The sequence below is a fragment of the Brienomyrus brachyistius genome, chromosome 5 (assembly GCF_023856365.1).
Source record: "Brienomyrus brachyistius isolate T26 chromosome 5, BBRACH_0.4, whole genome shotgun sequence".
NCBI lineage: Eukaryota > Metazoa > Chordata > Actinopteri > Osteoglossiformes > Mormyridae > Brienomyrus > Brienomyrus brachyistius.
The window spans coordinates 5799694-5826614 of record NC_064537.1 but is presented as its reverse complement, the minus strand read 5'-3'; the positions used below and the strand labels follow the sequence as shown (position 1 = coordinate 5826614).

Genomic DNA, 26921 nt, shown 5'->3' with positions numbered 1-26921 from the left:
TCTCACTGTGAGTATCGAGCACAGTAATACACTTCAGTGTCTTCAGTTTTCAGGCTGTTCATCTGTAAATACAGCTGGTTCCTGCCGTCGTCTCTGGAGATGGTGAATCTGCCCTGAAAAATCTGGGAGTAGTAAGTGCTACTGCTTTATGCATAAGCGACCCACTCCAGTCCCTTCCCAGGAGCCTGTCTGATCCAGCTCATCCAGTAGCTACTGAATGTGAACCCAGAGGCTGTACATGTCAGTCTGTGTGATTCTCCTGGTCTCTTCACCACTGGTTCAGACTCAGTCAGTACAATCTCAGACTTTTAGATGAGCACAAAGAAAGATGCAGAGAGAAAGAGAGACAGAGAGGAGAGAGACAGGGACCTGAGAGAGCCAGTGCTGTGAGGGTGAGCAGGGCTGGTAGGAGCTTCATGGCTGCAGGACAGAGGGAGGAGCACTGAGGTAAAGTACACACTGAGTCCCAGTGACTGCTGCTCTCTGTCACACACGGACACTGGCTCCTTTAAAAGCTGTGGCAGGTTTGTACAGGATCCTCCTCTGCCAGGCATGTAGTGGGTGTGGTCACATGATAATCAGATTCATTTAATATGTAAAACATAAATAAACAAATAGTTCATGTGCGATTCAGTCCATAAATAATAATAACACCTTTTGTGTAATCTACATTGCCCAGCGTCTAATATTAAATCCATTTTGAAATTCAGAAATAGGGAAGAGATTTTATTAAATTAATTTATGTTATTGTGTGTTGTGTATAGTTGAAATGTTATTTTCTTATACAGTATTCTTTTACCAAATCAGTTACTGTTTTTAACAGAATAGAATGGAATATAAGTATGAAGCTATTCATATTTTTAATTACATTACAACAAATGTTTTACACAATATACATATTTTAGGGACAATTTAGGCAATGATTCACTAGAAAAAATTAACACAGTTGCTATAGTGTAGCATTTACTGTCACACTGAGGACATCTTGTGGTTCCTGCTGGAACTGCAGTCATGGATTTTTAGTTAGATAACACTGGGCAATGAAGAATTTGTCACAAAAACTAAGGGGTGTCTTTTATGGACTTTTAATTTTGCTATCAGAAATAAATCATGCTTGAAGTCATTTTTACGGCTTTATCAATAGTATATAATTCCTGTAGAACGTATATGAATATTGAAATTTCATTTAGGAAAAATGATTCGGGTTTTCCATGGGATGGTGGGGCTTTGGTTAGCACTGAGACCAGGGTTTGAGTCTCTGCTGTGGTTCCAAGTGCCTGTAGTTTGCATGTTATCCTCCTGTCGTCATGGGGGTGCTCTGGTTTCCCCCTGTAGTCCGACATGCTGGGGTTAATAGGAGTGACCAAATTCCCCATAAGTGTGGTCCCTGTGGGGGGTTGGCACCCCATCCTGATTAAACCAATGTTGGATTTTTTGGCCACAATTCGCAAAGGTAGGTTTGGTGCAAAAACAACACTGAGCATCACCAAAATAAGACCAAACCCACAGTGAAGCATGGTGGTGGCAGGTAGGGTGGGGGCCATTCCGGAATGCATTCATCAATTCCAATCCAAATCAGGGAATAGAACTGGAGTTGGAATTTTAACCTCCCTAAAGTTCAAATTCATTTCCAGTTCTGTTACCCAGTTTCTTTTTCATTCTCAGATCCCAAATCCAGTTCCATTTCCTGATTTATACTGGAATTGATGAATGCACTGCAGAATGGCCCAAACCCATGCTTTGGGTTTGTTTTTCTTCAGCTGGAACTGGGGCTTTAGTCAAGGGGGAGGGAATTATGACCAGTTCAAAATACTGGTCAATTTTGGCTCAAAACCTTCAGGTGTTTGTTAGAAAGCCAAAGATAAAGAGGAATTTCACCTTTCAGCTTGACTACAGTAGGACACCAAGCATACATCTAAGTCAACCAAAGGAAGGCTTCACCAGAAGAAGAGTAAAGCTTTGGAATGGCCCAGCCAGAGCCCAGAGCTAAACCCAATTAAAAATCTGCTGTGGGGTGACCTGAAGAGAGCTGTGCACAAGAGATGCCCTCGTGGTCTGACAGATAGTGAGCTCGTTTGCAAGGAAGAGTGGGCTAACAGTGCCAAGTCAAGATGTGGCTCGCTGGCCGACTCCTACCCAGAAAGACCGAATGCTGTAAGCATATCAAACGGTGCTTCAACAATGTCTTGTGTTTGCACACTTTTTATATCCATCATATAAAATAATCAGAATTCATGTGTTAAAAGTATTAGTATCAGATGTTGCGCAAACATTGTAAGGTAAAGTATTATAAACTACAGAAACATGTCAAAAAAGACCTGCATCACATTAGGTGTCAGTGAGTTTTTGTATCACTCTCCCATTACATTCTCTCACTGTGACTCTCGTGCACAGTAGTACACAGCTGTGTCTTCAGTCTGCAGGCTCCTCCCTTGTAAGGACACTGTGTTGCTGGAGGTGTCTCTGGAGATGGTGAATTTATTCTTAAGTGACTCTTTGTAAGCAGTGCTCCCACCACTCCATATTACTCCAATCCACTCCAGTGCTTTCCCCACAGGATGTCGGATCCAGTGTGTGCTATAGCTAGTTACTGAGTAAGAGACTTTACAGGAGATGCTTGGAGATCCTCCAGGTTTCACAGTGATGGACTCTGACTGGGTGAGTTCAACATTACAATAAACACCTGAAGGAAAAAAGAGTGTTTATGTAGTCAAGAAATACAGAACAAATCATTATCAAGAACTGTACTTAAAATTCATGTTTAATTGACTACAGCGGATAGACTTACATGTGAAAACACCCAGCAAAAAGAATAAAGTGGTTCTAGCAACCATTGTGTTACAGAGGCGTCCTTGAATGTGACTGATGTCTGTGTGTTTGAAGGTGTCACTCTGGCTTTTATACAAAGTCCAGCAGAAGCAAATGAATCTCTAGGGATTGTTGAGTGAAATCAAGTGAAGCAGAAAGACAGATGGCTGTACTGCTGTATATGGATAACTGTGCTGTTTGAGATGCACACAAGCTGAAGAATGAGCATTAATGGCTTATAGATCTGCTGATGGTCTAATCATGTCAGATTACCTTTGGTACATGATAATGTATAAAATAGCTCTTTTTAACTTTGCAGAAGGTGTAGTAGGTACAGTATGTTTGACTTAGTTTGCCTACTTATAAACCCCAGTTGCCATTATCTCAGTGACCTTTCAGAACTGGCACTTCAATTCTGACTAATAGTTATTACTTGTAATAAGTTAATAGTAACATGGCAACTGCCTACAATTCCAATAAAGGAACCTGACAGTCAGGGATGGGACACACACTCATGAGGCTGGAGAATCAACATTGTAATAAGAGAGACTCCTGGTTCTTGTTTAACAATAACATTAATGTCTAAGCTAATGATGTGTGATAGTGTAGCTTTTACTCAGAAAATATGCCTGTAGCCATAATGACATTAACACAGAGTGTACAGCCCAGCAGGGTAGGGCTCTGCGCGCATGTCTGGAAGGTCATGGGTTCAGCTTCTCTGAGTATTTATATCACTGTTGGGCCCTTGAGCACGGCCCTTAACTCTGATTGTTCCAGGGATGCTGGCTGACCTGCTCTCTGACCACAAGCTTTCTTCACTCGAATGCCACTTTGGAATAAAGTGTTTGCTAGATAAGTTAAACTTAAATAAACTTCTGAATCTAAGGGCCAGAATTAGAATGAATTCCCTAATGATTCCTGTGTTATGAAGGTCTCAGACAGAGGATTATAGTCAGACGTCTCTCACTGAATCCTGAGTAGAGTAACACACTGCAGAGCCATAAGCTTTACAGTCTGCTGTTCTGAGTCACCCTGAACACAGAAGTCTGTATGACCCTCCATAAGGAGCTCTGGCGCCTCCTGCTGGAACTGCAGTGATTGTTTGTAGTTTGATAATCCTTCTGTTTCTACAGACCACAGGCGATTCTACACCCTTCATCCTATTGTCACATTTCATACGAATTGGATCCCATATTTCCTTAGACTGACAGTGGCAGCCCTGATCCATATAATCACCCCTGGTACAGAACAGTGAGAACACAGGAATTACATTAAACCTCTTTGAAATTTCTCTTTCTTATCATAAAGCTTTTTATTTTACTTTGGGACATTTCACTACATATTTATCTTGTTCACTAAGACATTCTTAATTAACATATTTCAAAGTATTGGTAATTAACTAGTGTTTCTAGATTAATAGCTTTTAGATTTACATTTCTATGTTAAAATGAGTGCGATGGGCTGGCCCCCCATCCTGGGTTGTTCCCTGCCTCGTGCCCATTGTTTCTGGGATGGGCTCCGGACCCCCCGCGACCCAGTAGGATAAGCGGTTTGGAAAATGGATGGATGGATGGATGGATGTTAAAATGAGCATACCTGAGAGTGGTACACAGACTAATGTCAAGCATGTGTTTCTGTTTTATAAATTATAAGAAATGAAGTTTCAGACATATTTGTACTTTAAAAGTATGAATGTAAATCCCCACAACACAAACAACTTAAAAATAAGATAAGAGATAAGATAAGATAAGATAAGATAAGATAAGATAGGACTTTATTGATCCAACAGTGGGGAAATTTGCGTGTTAACGCAGCTCCAGACAGCCAGCAAGAGAGAGTTTACAAGAGTAAAGAATATAAAAAAATACAAGAATAAGAATAAAAAATAAAAATAATATAAAAAGATAGAGCACTAATACAATAGTAGTAATAATGCCTATGTGCACCCATACACCGTATGAAATATGGGTAGTGGGTTGTGGAAAGTGCAAGTAGTAATAAATATCAACTATTTAACTACTATATCTACAATTTACTACTGAGGTAGTGCTGGGTATTGGCATGTACATATATACACCCGTTCTATGCACCTACATCCATACATACATACATCCATACATTATATACAGATATGCCTCTACATATACATAAACTGTAGATACATAACCTTAAACATGTATACATACATGCACATGCCCATACCTCTACAAGGTGCGTTATGTATGAAGTGGTAGGTAATGGTGACTCATGACATCATTGTGTTATAGAGTCTAACTGCTGTCGGGATGAATGATCTGCGAAAGCGCTCCTTCCTGCAGCGAGGGTGTATCAGTCTCTGACTGAAGGAGCTGCTCAGCGCACTCACAGTCTCATGCAGGGGGTGATGAGGGTTGTTCATGATGGATGTCAGCTTCGCTAACATCCTCCTCTCACCCACCACCTCCACAGTCTCCAGAGGGCATCCCAGCACAGAGCTTGACCTCCGCACCAGTTTGTCCATTCTGCTTCTGTCCCTTTCCGTGCATCCGCTCCCCCAGCAGGCCACTGCATAGAAAAGGGCGGATGCCACCACAGAGTCGTAGAATGTCCTTAACAGGGTCCTGCTGACTCCGAAGGACCTCAGTCTCCTCAGCAGGTAGAGTCGACTCTGGCCCTTCTTATACAGGACGTCCGTATTTGTAGTCCAGTCCAGTTTATTGTTGAGGTGAACACCCAGGTACTTGTAAGAGTCCACTACCTCACCGGTGTAGGAGGGGGTGCCTTCCTCCTAAAATCGATGACCATCTCCTTCATCTTGCTGGCGTTGATTTGGAGAGCATTAGTCTCACACCAGCCGACAAATTCACTGATGACCCCCCTGTATTCATGATCGGTCCTGTCTGATACGCATCCGATGATGGCCGTATCATCCGAGAACTTCTGTAGGTGACACAGGTCCGAATTATAACGGAAGTCAGAAGTGTACAGGCTGAACAGGAAGGGTGAGAGAACCGTGCCCTGCGGCGCGCCTGTGCTGCAGATAACCCTCTCGGACACACAGTTGTGGAGCCATTACTACATACCATTACTATATTAAGATTCAACATTTCACCACAGATACTTTAACTGTCAAGAATTCTGTCATTGTTCTCAGCCCTGTGTACATATTTGAATGTTATAAAATAATAGAATAACTAATTAACTAAATTATTAAACTACCTAAATAAATCCATAATGTGTCTTCCTCATAGTTTTTGAGGAAGTAGTATTTGTACGGCTTCCCCACAGCCCCCATCACTGTGAGTCTCTGGCACAGTAGTACACAGCCGTGTCTTCAGCTTTCAGGCTGTTCATCTGTAAATACAGCTGGTTCCTGCCGTTGTCTCTGGAGATGGTGAATCTGCCCTGAACAGACTGGGCATAGTAGATATAGCTGCTGCCACTACTAATATATGCGACCCATTCCAGTCGCTTCCCAGGAGCCTGTCTGACCCAGTTCATATCATAGCTACTGAATGTGAACCCAGAGGCTGTACATGTCAGTCTGTGTGATTCTCCAGGCTTTTTAACTGCTGGTTCAGACTCAGTCAGAGTCTGTGTATCAACACCTAGAGAAATAAGAGAGAAACAAGAAATGAGAATTACAGACATTTAAAACTGAAATATGAACCTGTTACTGAATATTTACCTGTTAAGTATATAACCATCAGAACTACTGGCAACCAGCTTAAAGATGCCATGACTGACAGATTAAGGTCCAGTCACCTCTCAGTGCAGAGAGATAAATATGTGATGAAGTTGTAAAGATTTGCATGAACTCCTCCTCACTGGGGGGGCAGATATACTGAAGGTAGGTGGCAGAGTCAGGGCAGCGCAGGATCTCAATGTCTGTTTTATACGAGATGTATGTATAAAGTATGAGATGTAAGAAATCTTCATAACAGGAATTAACAAAAATTATCTCTCTGCCTCAGTGGGTTGCACTTGTGCCACAAACCTCCTAAGCTAGACATTAGCATCCCACCTCTGCTCTTCCTGTGTGGAGTCTGCATGTTCTCATTTGGTATGAAGGTTTCCACTGGGTACTCTGGTGTCCAAAGACATGCAGTTGATAGCTGATATCATTAAATTTCCCCCAGGAATCCTGCCTAAACCCTGGTAGGATCTATCATATGGGCAGCCTCATGGCTGGATTAAGACCTCTACAGGCCCCCAAGCATCAGTACAATAAGTGCCCCCTACCCACTTAGCCTGTCTGAGACAACCCTACAGACAGATACAATCATGCGCGCTCCTACATGGACTAATTAGCTATTTGTCTTACCACTCGCTTCCAGTGATGTAATCAAACTAATAATAAATATTTACACATATGTAGGCATAACCAATAATAAGCATAATAACCTTTTGCAGCAACCAGGGGCTGCGTGCATCAGAAACGATGCAGCAACTTCCATCCATCTGTTTTCTGAAACCGCTTAATCCCAAATGGGGTCGCAGGGGGGACCAGAACCTATCCAGGAACCACCCCTGGGCAGACACCAACACACCACAGGGCACACTCACTCACAACTACAGGGCCAATGTAGACTCACCAATCAACCTGCCCTGCGGGAAGAAACTGGAGCCCCCGGCAAAAACAGGGAGAGCGTGCAAACTGCACACAGAAAGGATCGGGGACCAAACCCAGGACTTTCTTGCTGTGAGACAGCAGCACTGACCACCACACCAACCATATAGCAACTTGTCATATAAAATTTAAACGATAAAAAAATTTTAAACTTGTATAGACTGTCAATAAGGAATGCCGATTGATAGCACACTTCTGCTAATCACATCACAGAAACGAGAGGAATTCCAGCCAGTCATGTGGTAATATTTTAAGCACAGACAACCTACAGCCAAAGAATGCACTGCAAGGTGGAGTGAGTGAGTAGAGCATGCCACATGACAGAGTGTTGGTCTTTTTAAAAGAGGAGATATTTTGGATAAATAAGGTAAAAAGATATTAGTCTGGAGATACTGGAAATCAATTATTATACCCAATAATTATCATTTTAATAGTACTGGGAACAAGGGGCGGTTTGGTGGTGCAGTGGTTAGCATTGTTGCCTCACACCTCTGGGACCCAGGTTTGAGTCTCTGCCTGGGTCACATGTGTGTGGAGTTTGCATGTTCTCCCCATGTCGTCGTGGGGTTTCCTCCAGGTACTCCGGTTTCCCCACACAGTCCAAAATCATGCGGAGGCTAATTGGACTTGCTAAATTGCCCATAGGTGTGCGTGTGTGTGAGTGAATGGTGTGTGAATGTGCCCTGCGATGGGCTGGCCCCCCATCCAGGGTTGTTTCCTGCCTCATGCCCATTGCTTCCGGGATAGGCTCCGGACCCCCCGCGACCCAGTAGGATAAGCGCTTTGGAAAATGGATGGATGGATAGTACTGGGAACATTGTCCTCTACTCCTCTTCAGTATATGTGTTGATAAAATTAATGGCCAACAGCTATTGATGGAGCTGAATATGAATATTTGCATAGACATTCTTACTATTATTATCCCCTTTTCCTCATGTCTTATGTTCTTCCTTCTATCTACATGCATCTCCTACCGCAAAGCAATGAAGGGGGTCTAAGGGTCTAAGGTTTTTTTTTTGTTCCATTAAATTGTATATTCCTGATCATTCCTGCCTTAAAATGTCATTACTTTATGAAAACAATGTTATATTTTATTCACAGTTATATTCTGCCGCTATGGAGGATTTGACATACACTCTATGGACGTATTGAGTCTGACGTCTTAATCACTGAATTCAGGTCTTTTCTTCAGGCTCATTGCCACAGCTGTATAACATCAAGCACCTAGTCATACAGTCAGGTTTACAAACTTCTGGGAAGGAATGGGATGTTCTGAAGAGCTCAGTGAATTCAGGCGTGATACTGTCACAGGATGCCACCTTTGTAATAAGTCAGGCTGTGAATTGTGACGTGCGGCAACTGCAGCCAATGAGGTACCTAGGGGAGTTTTTTCTTTTTTTCCCTTCTTTTTATATATTCCCTCCACCAAAAAAATATTTTATTTTTAAACTACAGAAACTACAGCAACAATCAACATCTGCACGAATCATAGTGAACATTAAATGTTAAATGTTGTTGAACAGGACACAGAACTAATATTACAATATATGGTTAGAAGCAGGGGTGGCATGGTGGTGCAGTGGTTAGCACTGTTGCCTCACACCTCTGGGACCCACGTTCAAGTCACCGCCTGGGTTACATGTGTGTGGAGTTTGCATGTTCTCCCCATGTCATCGTGGGGTTTCCTCCGGGTACTCCGGTTTCCCCCCCACAGTCCAAAAACATGCTGAGGCTAAACGAAGTTGCTAAATTGCCCTTACAGGTGTGCATGTGTGAGTGAATGGTGTGCGAGTGTGCCCTGCGATGGGATGCTGTATTATAGCGTATCTGTTCAGTAATTTAATTTATACAGCACTGTAATTTAAATTGTTCAAAATAGCTAACCTATACTGTACTTTGTAATTATTAATAAAATTAAGTAAATAGGGACACTATCCATTTTATTGGCTTATGTTCATTAAATAACTATACAAATCCCAATTACATGGGTTTCTGCCTGAGACATAAATAAGAAAAACATCGGTCATGATGATTATCCGCTTGTACTGATCATTTTTCCCAGACAGACGTGATTCCTCATAAGTCACGTGTCTCCACTGTCTGACACGCCCCCATTCGCGGCTGTAAACACGTTTGGTTAACAAACTTAAAATTTGGGCATTTCCATGCTGATTAGGAAAATTAGGCAAAATTTTTCTAACTGTGTTGCACTTGCATTTTCAGTATTTTTGATAGAAACTAAGGTATTTTTTCAGGAAACAAAAGCTTTTGTTCATGAAAATTTCATTGCTTGAATATTGCAACTGTTTTCATTAATTTTTTCATCACTTTAGATAGGATTTTATGCTATTCTCTGCAGCCTTATTTTTGAAGAAATCTCAAACTTTCACTGTAATGACGTTTTAAGTGGGTCTTGTTCTTAATATTTTCAGAGATAAAAGTTTGTTCTAACATGTACTTTCTCTTTGGCAGTCTTCTTCACCGAGTATAAAAGGTTCTGTAACGCGAGTCACAAAAAAGTACAACTTTTCTCACAAAAAAGAAGCCTATGCTAGTAGCAAACTGAGTGATATATCTGCATCCCTAGCCCTTACTGATGATGGGAAAACCAGCAGCAGGCCTGGTGCCCTCTTAGATAAGTTATTGGGCATTGAATATCTGTAACGCGAGTCACATGTAATGCGAGTCACGAAAAATGGGATCAGGTAACACGAGTCACAATGTTTCAACTGCACTTCATACTGATTCCTTTAATTGTTTCAATCATAATAGCTTTATAGTAGTTTCTAAGATAAACTACAGAGGGAATAGACCTGTAGACCACATATGCAGCACTGTTACATCAAAAGGAAGCAGGCCGAATCATACAAGAGAGAAAGGGATGCAGCAGTTGCTGAACACTGAATCTGACAAGGGACTCTTGCAGGTAGACTTTTCAGAGAATTATACCTGTGTTTCTCAGGATGGGATTCAGAGTGCCCACTGACAGCAGGCACAGCTTAGTCTATTCACTGCCGCATTGTGGTATGAAGGTATTCTCCATCCCTTCATTTTGTCCTCAGATAACCTGACACATTCCAAAGATACAGTTGTAGCATACATGGACCGCATTCTGGATGAAATTCCAAAAACACGTGAAAAAAGTGTCAATTTGGTTTGATGGCCCAGCATCACAGTTTAATAGGTTTATTCTTGCTGTTTTGGCACCACTACAGGTAAAGCATGGAATTGAAATTACATGGAATTTCTTTGCTACATCACAGGGGAAGGGGCCCTGTCGATGGCATTGGTGGGCCAGTGAAACGGGTGGTACGGAATGCAGTGAGAAACAGAAAAGCTATTGTCACAAATGCTTCTACCTTCACTGAGGCAGCCAGGGCAAGCAATGTGCAAGTCATTGAAATGAAGACATCCGACACTGATAGGATCAATAGTGAACTGGGGATAGAAGAGGTATTTACAAATGCTCCCCCAGTTCCTGGCATTGAAAATGTTCACTGCATGAAGTTGGTTAATGGGAAAGCCACCTATTACACCCTCCCTTCAGATGCAGTATTTAATGCTGCTGAACCTTGTGCTGAATCAGATTCAGTACTAAGTGAGAGAGGATTAAACACCGACTCTGGAGAGAAGGCTGACACAAACGTCAGAGAAGCCAGTTCTGACAATACATGTATATGTTCTAGTGTCTCGGTGGGTGACTGGTTTGGTGTGGAATATGAAGGGAAGGTTTACCCAGGGGAGGTAAAATGTATTGAAAATGGTGAATACCAAGTTTCTGTAATGACACAAGCTGGCAAATTTTGGAAATGGCCTGTGAAACCAGACGAGATATTTTACACCCATGACAAACTGGTGAGAAGACTGAAGCCCCTTTTACTGTTAACAACCACGGTCACTTTGGTTTTCCTGATTTTAATTCGTAGTCGTCTCTTGCAAGACGTCTGAAGAAAAAGAGTAGACTTCAGCATTGCATAAATACTTATAAAAGTATTATATTTAGAAATCAGCAGTACATGTATGACTTGATCTATTTAGTAGGTAAATCATGTACACTAGATTCAGGAAACAAAGGGTTCATGTTTATTTTGATCAAATACAGAGTCCCCTGGAAATTTGCTAGGTCAGAGATTAGTGTAAAATAAAAAATGCTTTTCATCTGGTGACTCAAGTGAACTTTTCCAGTTATAGGAAAAATGTAACGTGAGTCACGGTAACACGAGTCACACCAATTATGCAAGTCCCCAAGAATATTTAGAGAGAAGTATTTTCTATTCCATCTTAATATAAGAGCCTAATGTGTTTCTAATGCATTACAAGAATTCCTTTGTTCCAGTCATTTACCATTGAAGGGGACTTTTTTTAAATGTTGGCTTAGTTTTTTGCCCTTTCCTTTTCGTGTAACGAGAGCCACACTGTAATTAGAAGTAATTAAAAGACTAATTAGAGACTTGTCTTACTTTTTGTTTGTGTCATTTCACACCCATTGCCAATTGGCACATGCATGCAAGAAATGGTGTATAAAAATGTATATGTGTGGGAGGTACATAAAACAATAACTTGAAAACAGACCAAAAAACGTAAGGCGAGTCACATGGAAATGCCCATTTCATATTCAGTGTTCTTTATTCTCAACAAAAACGTAATGTTTTATGTAATCGGTAATAAGCAATTTTCATTACCAAAACACACTAGTAATTTAGGTCTTTAAGAAAGGAAAAGAGTCAAGAACACCACAAAAATGTCACTGACATTTATTTTAAATATGACCAATAAAGTGAAGTGATAAGCAGAATACAGAATCGGTGTACAATGCGTTTATACAGATCCTTCCAGACATCATGTGAAACGTTAGAAACCGTACTTACAAATGTTTCTAAACTTAAACTATATTTGGCCATTGGTTTGTCAGGGCACAGCACACAGTGACAGCCTTATACAGCATTGTGGCTTATTATCCATGCACGCGAATATACACATACATGCACTGATAAACGTGTCATTACAGTTTTGCTGTTTACTTTTGTCTTTAAAAAACATTCACTACGTAACGCTAAGTTTAACAGGAGCAGATTAACCCATTTCTGTTACCCTCCGTAGTGAGGCTAGCGTAGGTTAAACAACGTGAAAATACCAACTTAAGAAGACAAAAAATGCATATTCAATAATACTACTTAAACAAAAAACATCGTACTTGCATCCATGAAAATGCCGAGAGCAAACGCGCACTAAGGGAGATACCGTGTTGAAAGTGATCTCATTCCGTCTCACCGCTGCGACCCAGGCCACCCGACGCCTCTTCGTTACCTCCTCTACCTGCTGTCCATATCCTCTTTTCCAAGTGGGAAACCGAAGAAATCTCACGTTGTGCTCCACCTTTTTACCATTTCTACCATGTGCCTTAGTATGGCAGCCTCTCACACAGCACGGGTATCCCATCTCACGAAAGACAATGCCGCAGGCTATCGCTCGGACTTGAACTGTATCCACCCAAAATGGCGATTCGACCCACAATGCACTGCGGCCATAGCGAAAAAGACCGATATACGCAGTGTCTACCGTAATTTATATATTTACAGTTGTGATTCGAATAAATACGAGTAAAGTCATTAATTGACCGAGTAGTCGTTTTTTTAAAAAAAAATCTTCTCCTGTCTGCTATGTTGGTTGAATGCATAATCTATAAGACATAAACGGCTATGATAAATATCCATTATCGAATAGAAGCGGTCACCTGATTAGCGCGTGACGTGTGGGTAACATAGAGTCAGAGAAAACGGCGTCGCAACGCTAAGTTGGAGTATATGATCCCTGCATGACTTTTACGGATCTGTTGGGCAAGCCCGCAACTTTAAAAAATAGTTTGTAAGAGTAGAGCGCGATGGAGTACCAACTCCCTACGCTGCTTGTAATACGTGCAAAGTCATAGTCAAATATGCACCTGACTCGGGGACGATTGGCGTGCAGAAACACACTTGTAGCAGCAGATCGCTTGGTAAACGAGTGCAGCCAAAATAACTGGTTTTGTGAAGTGAGAAGTTCCAGAAATTATGAAGATCAGGCTCAGGAACACGATGGCTCGCATGTGGGTGCAAGATTTGAGACCTTTTGTTTTTATAGAAGCACAAGGATTCATCGACATGGCGAAGGAGTTGCTTCACATCGCTGCGACTTATGGGACCAGCATTGAGATCAATGGGGTCTTAGCGAGTGCACAGAGTGTTTCTCGCCATCCAGAGAAGGATTATGAAAAAATAAACAAATTTGTAATAGAACGGCTCCAACAGGTATGCCTGCTTTCAATATATCTGGGCTACGTGTTGTAATTGTTATGCTTATCTAATGAAGTACACGTACTAGACTTGGAATAGGCTTCACTCTAGTACTTTGTCAGCTTTTAAGAGTGCTGGACCAATCATATAAATAACTCTGAACAGTTTAATGATCGCTTATTAGTAATTTATTTTAGTGAAATGCAGATTATATTCAGTACACCTGTCACACAAACGCGTTTTGTCCTAATGCCTTCTTGAATCAGTGTGCACATGTGCGATCCTGCCCTATTCTGTTCAATCTTACGAAGTAAACATGCCTAAATATTTTCTGGTTAATGTGTTGTGTGACCAGTTAGCCGCGGGGAGCCCTCGAGTCACGCGGGAAGCTCGTCGCTGGGAGTCTGGCTGTGGGAACTAATTCTGTGCCTTTTTTACCAGAATAAACGGCTGTGCGAGCCGAAGTGGAAAGGTGTGCGGGTGACTATTTACCTAATAGTCCCCTAATGGAAGTAGTTAATAGTACTATTTATCTGCATAGCATGAATAACAATCTGACATATTTATTCTTATATTCATGATTAACAAATTATTAATTAATTACTCAGAAACTAGTTCCTCTGGATAAAGGTGTTATCAGTTGTCTGTGCATGAATAACTTGTGATTGAGTTAGTATTGCTGAGGTAAAGTAGACCCTTCCTTACCAAACACCAAGTAACTAAATCATTATACAATTATGATTCATTAAAAAACTGCTAACTAAACATTAAAATGTTGGTTATGTTACAAGTAAATTTCACCCAGGTGATCACAGGGATATGTGGGTTTCTGGGGTGTGAGGGTCAGGCCAGAATATATTGTGTGTATATGTCCAATTTATGGCACCATTCGTTAGGCAGAGTCAAACTGTTGCTCTCAAACATTGTTCTCTTAATCACCTGAGTCAGTGTACTGTAGAAGGGATTAGGGCTGCAACGATTCATCGAGTAACTCGATTACAAAAAATCCTCGATGCGAATTCTTTGCTTCGATGCTTCAAAAAATGAAAAATGTCTAAAGTTTGGGACCATTTCAATCAAAAGAAAAGCGAACATACTGTACAGTGTGTCCATTGTAAAACCGAATTAGCTTACCACAATAGCACAATGTTAATGATTCAACATCTCAACAGAAAGCACCCAGTCTATACATGCAGTCCACAGAGCAGAGCCAGCATACAAAGTAAGCGAGAGCGCTTCACTCACATTGGCCGCTAAAACAGACATGCGATAGAAATGTATTTATGGGCATATGTGTGAATAAAAAAGTATAACGAGATTCAGCCCAAGCAGTCCTTATTTTCCTCAATAAATACACTGATACAACAACAGTGAAAATGATGCTGTCGTAGTTAATTAACATGGAGCTGGAGCCTGTCTGTATACTAAGAGCAAAGAGACGGTTCCGTTACAGAGATGGTGAACTCAGGTGCAGTGAAGGAAAACAACAGCAGTGCTTGTAATCTCTACTAAACCTGTACTGGTAAAGAGCTGGCGAGAGTCTGTAATCAAACCTGCTGTTCAACAAGCTGAAAGGTGAAGAAAAGCGATGTTTTCAGCTGCTCCCATCCACCGCCGTTTGTCTTCCACAGCAGCAAAGCTACAGTAAAGCTATACAAGTTAAAATAGAAGCTGTTTGTATGCAGATAAACTGTTAGCTTAGTTTGACACAATATTTAAATTTGGCAACTTGCAGCAGGCTGACAGCAGCCGTCACACTTTGTCGCAATGATACCTGAAGCATGCAGGAGTGAGTCTAAGGGGGAGCATGGGGTGTTGTCAGCTAGATCTGTTTCAAGGCCTTAGTAATATTACTCTGTAGCTTGATTAATATGAATAATATTACATAATTATGTTTATAATATATTTCTATTATTATAACATAAACATTAGACCATAACACCCCCCCCCAACAGCCTTGGGCCAGTGAGTCTCTGAGACACTGAATTATCGAACCGCCACATGCTCCTTTAAAGGCTTACATACACACTCATTCTCTAACACACTTAAACACACACACACTCATTCTCTAACACACTTAAACACACACACACTCATTATCTAACACACTTAAACACACACACACTCATTATCTAACACACTTAAACACACACACTCATTCTCTAACACACTTAAACACACACACTCATTCTCTAACAGACTTAAACACACACACTCTTACTCACATTCACTTACACACACGAACATGAGCACAGCATTCCTATCTCATCCAGGAGATACAATCCTGTCAGAACTTTTTTATGCCTCCTATAAATGTACAAGAACACAGAAAGTAAAGGCCATTTTAATTCATGCCTTAATTTAAGATATATGTATACTTTTATTTGACATCATTTTATTTATTTTTGCATTTAAGAAAGTGTTTTCTTTTAAAAAGCAAAACAAATATGTACATAAATGCACTAAAAGGGTTTAATTCTTTTGTCAGTTGTTTTATGGAGTTCAGTCATTAAAAATGTTCCTAAAATGGATGGTACTTGCACTCCGTGGTAGAATACGGCAACTGTGAGACACTGTGCAATATTTGTAGCCGGGAGAAGCGCAATTTCGTTCTACTATGCACTCTGGAATTGTATGGTCCGAATGACAATAAAGTTCACTTTGACTTTTCACCGCTCCATTTGACGCTTGGCATTGTGCTTGGTGATGTGAGGCTTGCATGAGCTGCTCGGCCATGGAAGCCTGTTCCATGAAGTACAGTTTGTGTGTTGGAGTTCAGGCCAGAGGAAGCTTGGAAATCTGCAGTTATTGAGTCAGCAGAGCGTTGGCGACTTTTACACACCGTGCACCTCAGCACTTGCTGACCCCGCTCTGTTACTTCACGTGGTCTGCCACTTTATATATATTTATTTATATTTCACAACCGTCACCATCGTCATCATTTTCTGTTTGCTGCTTCCAATGAAGGCTGCAATTTTACTATAACCTGACATAATGCAGTTATCCTCAGTTTGATTTAATGTATAAAAGCACTCGGTGTTCAGAGTGACTAATCTGTGAAAGCCAGTTTATTTTTCCAAACAGTAGAATGAAAAAAGTTTTAAAACTAAGTGATTATAAGAGAAAAACAATAAGGTGTCAAGAGAGAGGAGTGAAGAACAGAGTGAAAGAGATGAAGCACAAGGGTCAAATAGACCCCAACTTTGCTCTTCTTTGATATCATCTTGTCTTTAGTAACTAACGTGTTCCTGTTGACCAGTCGAGAACTGTAGCCCCTTACTGTTAAAAAAAAAAAACATTCCTTTTCCTGAACTAGTACTACATAGTGCATAGAGCTAAGATCCAACCCCCATAGATGCTGAGCTAATTGTTTCATTTGATCAAATGACCAGGGAGATAATTGCTTTAATCTGGCATTAACCGCATAATCAGTGATGTGCTATTATCTAACCTGAATAACCTGCAGAGAAAACTCCAGCTGGGCAAATGGAGGATCCAGGACTATAATCTGTGCAGATTGTTATTAAATGAGCTTAATGGCTAAGGGCAATTCCCAAAAATGTTGAGTGAAAACTGCTGTAAGTGAAAGTAATATTTCCCCTTGGGGAGGCACCCAACCTTGAACTGTGGCTTCCTGGTTTTTGTTAAGCTACAGAGTCTTATATAACGCATTAATCCAGCCATGAAAGTGCCTCAGTTAATCAAAAATATACATTATTGCGCAACAATACTTTCTCTGTTATTCATTATTAATTTCTTCATCCATAATTAAATTACAGTTATTGTGGGTAATACGAAACAATTTAACTTGAAGTTGTCTCAAACCACATTTCTATGAGTTTTATAGTTAAAATAGCCAATAAAAGACAGATACAATTTTCCAATAAGGAGGTAATATAAAGCTATTTCCATATTGATTTGAGGGTGTGTAAGAACTCCCATAAACAAGATTGATTGTGGTTATTATTTAACAAATCATAGGGCAGATACAGAAACGCATTGAACATGTGACTATCCCTTGATGTTACGCATCTTCAGCGAACCTGTAGCCAGCTTTTTTTTCCTTTGAAGGTACATGAAGCCGTCTTGTGGGCTCACAATCTACAGGATGGAAGGTGGGGGTCAGGAGCAGTGTCATTTGTGCAGCAGGTATGAATGGGAAGGACCCGGATGGATCAGACCTTGGCGATGGACATTGGCGTTGGGAACATGGAAGGTTTCTGGCTGGTAAAGAGGCGGAGCTAGTGTGGGAATGCATATGAGAGTGAATGTTGTGTGAGTGTGCCCTGCGATGGGCTGGCCCCCCATCCTGGGTTGTTCCCTGCCTCGTGCCCATTGTTTCCGGGATAGGCTCCAGACCCCCCGTGACCCAGTAGGATAAGCGGTTTGGAAAATGGATGGATGGATGGATATTCTCCCCCTAATTTCCACTTATGGCCACGAGTTCTAGTATTTAAACTAATATTGAAATAACCATTTGGCTGAACCGCATCCAGACCCGTTAGAATCTTATATAACTGGATCACATCGCCCTTTAGTCTCCTTTGCTCAAGGCTAAACAGATTCAGCTCAGCTAACCTCTACTCATAAGACATTCCTCTAAGACCAGGAATCATTCTTGTAGCCTTACCTTTTCCACGGAAGCAATGCCCTTCTTAAGGTATGGTGACCAAACCTGCATAGAATATTCTAGGTGGGGTCTTACCAAGGAATTATACAATCGTAGCATCACTTCCCTTGTCTTAAACTCCACATACCTAGAGATGTAACCCAACATCCTCATACACTGAAGAGAGTGGGACATGGAAGCATCAACATACACACCGATGTCTTTCTCATAATCAGCTACCTTTATTTCAGTGGAACCCATAAAATATCTGTACTTTATATTTCTGCTCCCTGCATGGATTACCTTACATTTATCTACGTTAAATTTCATCTGCCAGGTATCAGCCCAGTCGCTAATTAAATCCAGATCCCGTTGTAGCTTTGCTGCTGCTAGATCAGTATCTGCTACACCACCCACCTTGGTATCGTCTGCAAATTTAACCAGTTTACTGTACGTATTGGTGTCAATATTGTTAATTTGAATCAGGCACAATAGTGGTCCTAAAATTGAACCCTGCTGCGGTACCCCGCTATGAACGCAGGCCCACTGTGACATTGTGCTACTAATAACTACTCACTGCTTCCTGTCAGATACACAGTTTTCAATCCATGCTGCTAGAGTTCCTAGAATCCCTGCAGCTTTGTATTCTGGAGGTTGTGGGCAAAACGCAGGGAACAGCCCAGGATGGGGCGCCAACCCATTGCAGAATATTAGGTACCTTCCAAGGATATTTTAGCAAAATGTCCAATGGTTCAGAATGCAGATGAGGACCTTTGGGGCAGATTATCCTATTTTTAAAAAGTAGGACCAGGACAATTATCACAACTCTCAGCCTGCCTAGAAAAAGCTAGAGAAGTACTGTAGAGCAGGAATGTGCGGGGCAGGGTGTTTGAAAACCAGAGGCATAACGGAGGGTTAGCGTTAGGGTTAACCCTAACCCACCCCTAGAAAGAATGGATTTATCGTAGACCCACTTAAAAATTTTCGAAAATGTGCATGTGTCAGACGAGAAGTGCATATATGCAGTTATACGGTATAACAGTATACCCACCTACCAAGACAGCATTACACCACTGCTGAGCACCTTCCTGTTCTGCCTCCTTAATGTGAACTCGTGTCTGAGTTTTTAAGGTACCGAGTTCCCCTTTTTTAAAGGTTTCCACAAACACTTGAGAGAAAAGAAGAGTGTGAACTGGATAAAGTTTAAGAAACTGCTGTGATACCCTTAAAGAACACAGATCTTTGAAGTGCATTCATTGAGAATAAATGAAGCAGCCATGGATAAAACCATTAATATAAGCAAAGGATAAATCCTGCTAAAGAATCAATATTTTATCTGTCCTGATGCCAACAGAACAGCAACAAAAGTTACAGTTGTGCGATGTACATAAATACAACCAGACAACAATACAGTAGGGTGCAAGATTTTACTGAAAGCACATTTTATTTACAATATACTGCAACTGACCACGGGGCGGCATGGTGGTTGCAGTGGTTAGCACTGTTGCCTCACACCTCTGGGACCTGGGTTCGAGTCTCCGCCTGGGTCACATGTGTGCGGAGTTTGCATGTTCTCCCCATGTCGTCGTGGGGCTTCCTCCGGGTACTCCGGATTCCCCCCACAGTCCAAAAACATGCTGAGGCTACCACGACCCAGTAGGATAAGCGGTTTGGAAGATGGATGGATGGATGGATGGATGGATGGATAGATGTAACTGACCACAGGGTAACCACAGTTGTTGCTCCTTCACAGGGTTACGGGGATATTTACATCCCATAAGTGCAGCCCAAAAATTAGGCTGCAAAGAGGCTGCGGAGGAGGACTTTGGCTGCCCTTGGTCTGGTGGTAGGAGAAAATGGATGGATGGATGTAACTAGCCACAGTTCTTACTCCTTCGCAGGGTTACGGGGATATCTTCATCCCATAAGTGCAGCCCAAAAATTAGGCTGCAAAGAGGCTGCGGAGGAGGACTTTGGCTGCCCTTGGTCTGGTGGTAGGAGAAAATGGATGGATGGATGTAACCAGCCACAGTTCTTACTCCTTCGCAGGGTTACGGGGATATCTTCATCCCATAAGAGCAGCCCAAAAATTAGGCTGCAAAGAGGCTGCGGAGGAGGACTTTGGCTGCCCTTGGTCTGGTGGTAGGAGACAGTCCTAGGTTGGACATGGAGCCCGTCGTTTCTTGATATTCTGTAGTGAACAGAGCCAACACCAACCATCAGACTAGTGTTACCTGAAGCATAATAAACTCCTAATACATCCGGCACCATTTTAACTCCTCAAAACCAAGCCTAGTACCTTGAGCAGCATCTTTGGGATCTTCCAGAAGGATCTGAAGAAAGAAACGATCCTCCCATGTCTGCTGCCCAAAATGATATCTGGGGCCTCGGGGTCTCCTTCACCGTCTGCACCACCTGAAAACAATAATGCAGGGTGAGTATACAGGCCTTTTTACCACTTTCCATTACCTTCTTCTTGAGCTTGGGCCATGGGCATATGCTAATCACTCTGTTGAAAGGTGTGCGATCCGCAGGTGATGCAGTACCTGTCGCAGCTGCTGTGGCTGGGCTGCAGCACGTATCCTGGACCGCAAGTGTGCATGGTTCCTCACCATGCGGTAAGTTGCGGTCCAGGTGGAGGAACTTTAAGGAAATATTTTTGAGCAGAGCCTGGCCAGACTCACTCAGTTTATCAGCCATCGGCAGAACAACAAAGCACCTTGTCTTGCTTCTATGTATTCTGAAGCAGACACTATCTGCTTTACCCTGCTCTTCAAAGTGTACCTCCACGTGCCAGACTGCATTCATTTTAGTGCACATTTTAGTGTTTGAAAGATTATTAAAAATAATAAGATCACTAATCTTTATTATCTTATTCAGAGAAGTGTAGGTAACAGAACTAGACACAGTGCTAAAAGATATCGTACTGACACTCGGGAACTGCGCCTCAGAATTTATACAAGGCTATTGCTTACGTAGTCTTGGAACGTACAATCGTCTCCATGGAAATATAATTCAGCGGGACAGCCAATGAGATACCTAGCTACTGCAGCCAATGAAATGCCTAGTTGTGACAGCGATGGCGTGCCTACGGGAAGTTTAACATAATAAAATTTCCATCCTCACAATGACTTTCTTTTCAGTCGGAATGGATCCAATAACAAGGTCTCCTGTACCGACGTTAATAATCTGTTCCGGCCAAACAACCGTGACGACAAAAATCGGCCACGGTCTTACAATGAGGTGAAATTTGACCATGGGGGGGGGGGTTGCCGGCTGATTTAACAATGTTGTGTTGTGAAAATGCGCTGTTAATAAAATTGAATTGAATATTTATCTACAGCGATACTGTATTGTATTATAGCGTATCCGAATAACACAGTTCAGTAATTTAATTTATACAGCACTGTAAGTTGAAAATTGTTCGAAATAGCTAGCCTATACTGTACTTTGAAATTATTAGTAAAATTAAGTATATGGCAACGCTGTCCATTTGATTGGTTTATGTTAATTAAATAACTATATAAATCTCAATTACATGGGTTTCTGCCTTACATATAAAGAAGAAAAAGATCGGTTATGAAGATCAATTTTTCCCAGACAGACGCGATTCCTTGTCAGTCACGTGTCTGCACTGTCTGACACGCCCCCATTCGCGGCTGTAAACACGTTTGGTTAGCAAACTTAAAATTTCATATTCAGTGTTCTTTATTCTCCACAAAAACGTAATGTTTTATGTAATCAGTAATAAGCAATTTTCATTACCAAAACACACTCGTAATTTAGGTGTTTCAGATAGGAAAAGAGTGAAGAACACCACATAAATGTCACTGCCTGAACATATATTTTATTTTAAATATGACCAATAAAGTGAAGTGGCAAGCAGAATACAGAATCGGTATACAATGCGTTTATACAGATCCTTCCAGACATCATGTGAAACGATAGAAACCGTACTTGTAAATGTTTCTAAACTTAAACTATATTAGGCCATTGGTTTGTCAGGGCACAGCACACAGTGACAGCCTTATACAGCATTGTGGCTTATTATCCATGTAGGAGAATATACACATACATGCACTGATAAGCGTGTCATTACAGTTTTGCTGTTTACTTTTGTCTTTAAAAAGCATTCACTACGTAACGCTAAGTTTAACAGGAGCAGATTAACCCATTTCTGTTACCCTCCGTAGTGAGGCTAGCGTAGGTTAAACAACGTGAAAATACCAACTTAAGAAGACAAAAAATGCATATTCAATAATACTACTTAAACAAAAAACATCGTACTTGCATCCATGAAAATGCCGAGAGCAAACGCGCACTAAGGGAGATACCGTGTTGAAAGTGATCTCATTCCGTCTCACCGCTGCGACCCAGGCCACCCGACGCCTCTTCGTTACCTCCTCTACCTGCTGTCCATATCCTCTTTTCCAAGTGGGAAACCGAAGAAATCTCACGTTGTGCTCCACCTTTTTACCATTTCTACCATGTGCCTTAGTATGGCAGCCTCTCACACAGCACGGGTATCCCATCTCACGAAAGACAATGCCGCAGGCTATCGCTCGGACTTGAACTGTATCCACCCAAAATGGCGATTCGACCCACAATGCACTGCGGCCATAGCGAAAAAGACCGATATACGCAGTGTCTACCGTAATTTATATATTTACAGTTGTGATTCGAATAAATACGAGTAAAGTCATTAATTGACCGAGTAGTCGTTTTTTTAAAAAAAAATCTTCTCCTGTCTGCTATGTTGGTTGAATGCATAATCTATAAGACATAAACGGCTATGATAAATATCCATTATCGAATAGAAGCGGTCACCTGATTAGCGCGTGACGTGTGGGTAACATAGAGTCAGAGAAAACGGCGTCGCAACGCTAAGTTGGAGTATATGATCCCTGCATGACTTTTACGGATCTGTTGGGCAAGCCCGCAACTTTAAAAAATAGTTTGTAAGAGTAGAGCGCGATGGAGTACCAACTCCCTACGCTGCTTGTAATACGTGCAAAGTCATAGTCAAATATGCACCTGACTCGGGGACGATTGGCGTGCAGAAACACACTTGTAGCAGCAGATCGCTTGGTAAACGAGTGCAGCCAAAATAACTGGTTTTGTGAAGTGAGAAGTTCCAGAAATTATGAAGATCAGGCTCAGGAACACGATGGCTCGCATGTGGGTGCAAGATTTGAGACCTTTTGTTTTTATAGAAGCACAAGGATTCATCGACATGGCGAAGGAGTTGCTTCACATCGCTGCGACTTATGGGACCAGCATTGAGATCAATGGGGTCTTAGCGAGTGCACAGAGTGTTTCTCGCCATCCAGAGAAGGATTATGAAAAAATAAACAAATTTGTAATAGAACGGCTCCAACAGGTATGCCTGCTTTCAATATATCTGGGCTACGTGTTGTAATTGTTATGCTTATCTAATGAAGTACACGTACTAGACTTGGAATAGGCTTCACTCTAGTACTTTGTCAGCTTTTAAGAGTGCTGGACCAATCATATAAATAACTCTGAACAGTTTAATGATCGCTTATTAGTAATTTATTTTAGTGAAATGCAGATTATATTCAGTACACCTGTCACACAAACGCGTTTTGTCCTAATGCCTTCTTGAATCAGTGTGCACATGTGCGATCCTGCCCTATTCTGTTCAATCTTACGAAGTAAACATGCCTAAATATTTTCTGGTTAATGTGTTGTGTGACCAGTTAGCCGCGGGGAGCCCTCGAGTCACGCGGGAAGCTCGTCGCTGGGAGTCTGGCTGTGGGAACTAATTCTGTGCCTTTTTTACCAGAATAAACGGCTGTGCGAGCCGAAGTGGAAAGGTGTGCGGGTGACTATTTACCTAATAGTCCCCTAATGGAAGTAGTTAATAGTACTATTTATCTGCATAGCATGAATAACAATCTGACATATTTATTCTTATATTCATGATTAACAAATTATTAATTAATTACTCAGAAACTAGTTCCTCTGGATAAAGGTGTTATCAGTTGTCTGTGCATGAATAACTTGTGATTGAGTTAGTATTGCTGAGGTAAAGTAGACCCTTCCTTACCAAACACCAAGTAACTAAATCATTATACAATTATGATTCATTAAAAAACTGCTAACTAAACATTAAAATGTTGGTTATGTTACAAGTAAATTTCACCCAGGTGATCACAGGGATATGTGGGTTTCTGGGGTGTGAGGGTCAGGCCAGAATATATTGTGTGTATATGTCCAATTTATGGCACCATTCGTTAGGCAGAGTCAAACTGTTGCTCTCAAACATTGTTCTCTTAATCACCTGAGTCAGTGTACTGTAGAAGGGATTAGGGCTGCAACGATTCATCGAGTAACTCGATTACAAAAAATCCTCGATGCGAATTCTTTGCTTCGATGCTTCAAAAAATGAAAAATGTCTAAAGTTTGGGACCATTTCAATCAAAAGAAAAGCGAACATACTGTACAGTGTGTCCATTGTAAAACCGAATTAGCTTACCACAATAGCACAATGTTAATGATTCAACATCTCAACAGAAAGCACCCAGTCTATACATGCAGTCCACAGAGCAGAGCCAGCATACAAAGTAAGCGAGAGCGCTTCACTCACATTGGCCGCTAAAACAGACATGCGATAGAAATGTATTTATGGGCATATGTGTGAATAAAAAAGTATAACGAGATTCAGCCCAAGCAGTCCTTATTTTCCTCAATAAATACACTGATACAACAACAGTGAAAATGATGCTGTCGTAGTTAATTAACATGGAGCTGGAGCCTGTCTGTATACTAAGAGCAAAGAGACGGTTCCGTTACAGAGATGGTGAACTCAGGTGCAGTGAAGGAAAACAACAGCAGTGCTTGTAATCTCTACTAAACCTGTACTGGTAAAGAGCTGGCGAGAGTCTGTAATCAAACCTGCTGTTCAACAAGCTGAAAGGTGAAGAAAAGCGATGTTTTCAGCTGCTCCCATCCACCGCCGTTTGTCTTCCACAGCAGCAAAGCTACAGTAAAGCTATACAAGTTAAAATAGAAGCTGTTTGTATGCAGATAAACTGTTAGCTTAGTTTGACACAATATTTAAATTTGGCAACTTGCAGCAGGCTGACAGCAGCCGTCACACTTTGTCGCAATGATACCTGAAGCATGCAGGAGTGAGTCTAAGGGGGAGCATGGGGTGTTGTCAGCTAGATCTGTTTCAAGGCCTTAGTAATATTACTCTGTAGCTTGATTAATATGAATAATATTACATAATTATGTTTATAATATATTTCTATTATTATAACATAAACATTAGACCATAACACCCCCCCCCAACAGCCTTGGGCCAGTGAGTCTCTGAGACACTGAATTATCGAACCGCCACATGCTCCTTTAAAGGCTTACATACACACTCATTCTCTAACACACTTAAACACACACACACTCATTCTCTAACACACTTAAACACACACACACTCATTATCTAACACACTTAAACACACACACACTCATTATCTAACACGCTTAAACACACACACTCATTCTCTAACACACTTAAACACACACACTCATTCTCTAACAGACTTAAACACACACACTCTTACTCACATTCACTTACACACACGAACATGAGCACAGCATTCCTATCTCATCCAGGAGATACAATCCTGTCAGAACTTTTTTATGCCTCCTATAAATGTACAAGAACACAGAAAGTAAAGGCCATTTTAATTCATGCCTTAATTTAAGATATATGTATACTTTTATTTGACATCATTTTATTTATTTTTGCATTTAAGAAAGTGTTTTCTTTTAAAAAGCAAAACAAATATGTACATAAATGCACTAAAAGGGTTTAATTCTTTTGTCAGTTGTTTTATGGAGTTCAGTCATTAAAAATGTTCCTAAAATGGATGGTACTTGCACTCCGTGGTAGAATACGGCAACTGTGAGACACTGTGCAATATTTGTAGCCGGGAGAAGCGCAATTTCGTTCTACTATGCACTCTGGAATTGTATGGTCCGAATGACAATAAAGTTCACTTTGACTTTTCACCGCTCCATTTGACGCTTGGCATTGTGCTTGGTGATGTGAGGCTTGCATGAGCTGCTCGGCCATGGAAGCCTGTTCCATGAAGTACAGTTTGTGTGTTGGAGTTCAGGCCAGAGGAAGCTTGGAAATCTGCAGTTATTGAGTCAGCAGAGCGTTGGCGACTTTTACACACCGTGCACCTCAGCACTTGCTGACCCCGCTCTGTTACTTCACGTGGTCTGCCACTTTATATATATTTATTTATATTTCACAACCGTCACCATCGTCATCATTTTCTGTTTGCTGCTTCCAATGAAGGCTGCAATTTTACTATAACCTGACATAATGCAGTTATCCTCAGTTTGATTTAATGTATAAAAGCACTCGGTGTTCAGAGTGACTAATCTGTGAAAGCCAGTTTATTTTTCCAAACAGTAGAATGAAAAAAGTTTTAAAACTAAGTGATTATAAGAGAAAAACAATAAGGTGTCAAGAGAGAGGAGTGAAGAACAGAGTGAAAGAGATGAAGCACAAGGGTCAAATAGACCCCAACTTTGCTCTTCTTTGATATCATCTTGTCTTTAGTAACTAACGTGTTCCTGTTGACCA

General features: G+C 41.2%; 1 protein-coding gene and 1 long non-coding RNA gene across 3 annotated transcripts in view; both read left to right on the top strand.

The window, feature by feature from the left end:
• LOC125741965 (golgin subfamily A member 6-like protein 22) overlaps nt 1–26921 on the top strand; it is a 213354-nt gene that overhangs the window by 40069 nt on the left and 146364 nt on the right. The window lies entirely within an intron of this gene.
• Nucleotides 13069–26921, top strand: part of LOC125741997 (uncharacterized) — a 31484-nt gene continuing 17631 nt past the window's right edge. The window contains exon 1 of one of the 2 annotated variants that reach the window (XR_007397969.1): nt 13069–13704. This is a non-coding gene — a long non-coding RNA (uncharacterized LOC125741997). Of the gene's footprint in view, nt 13705–23032; nt 23679–26921 lie in introns of those variants that run through there. The other variant, XR_007397968.1, reaches the window with a different exon arrangement.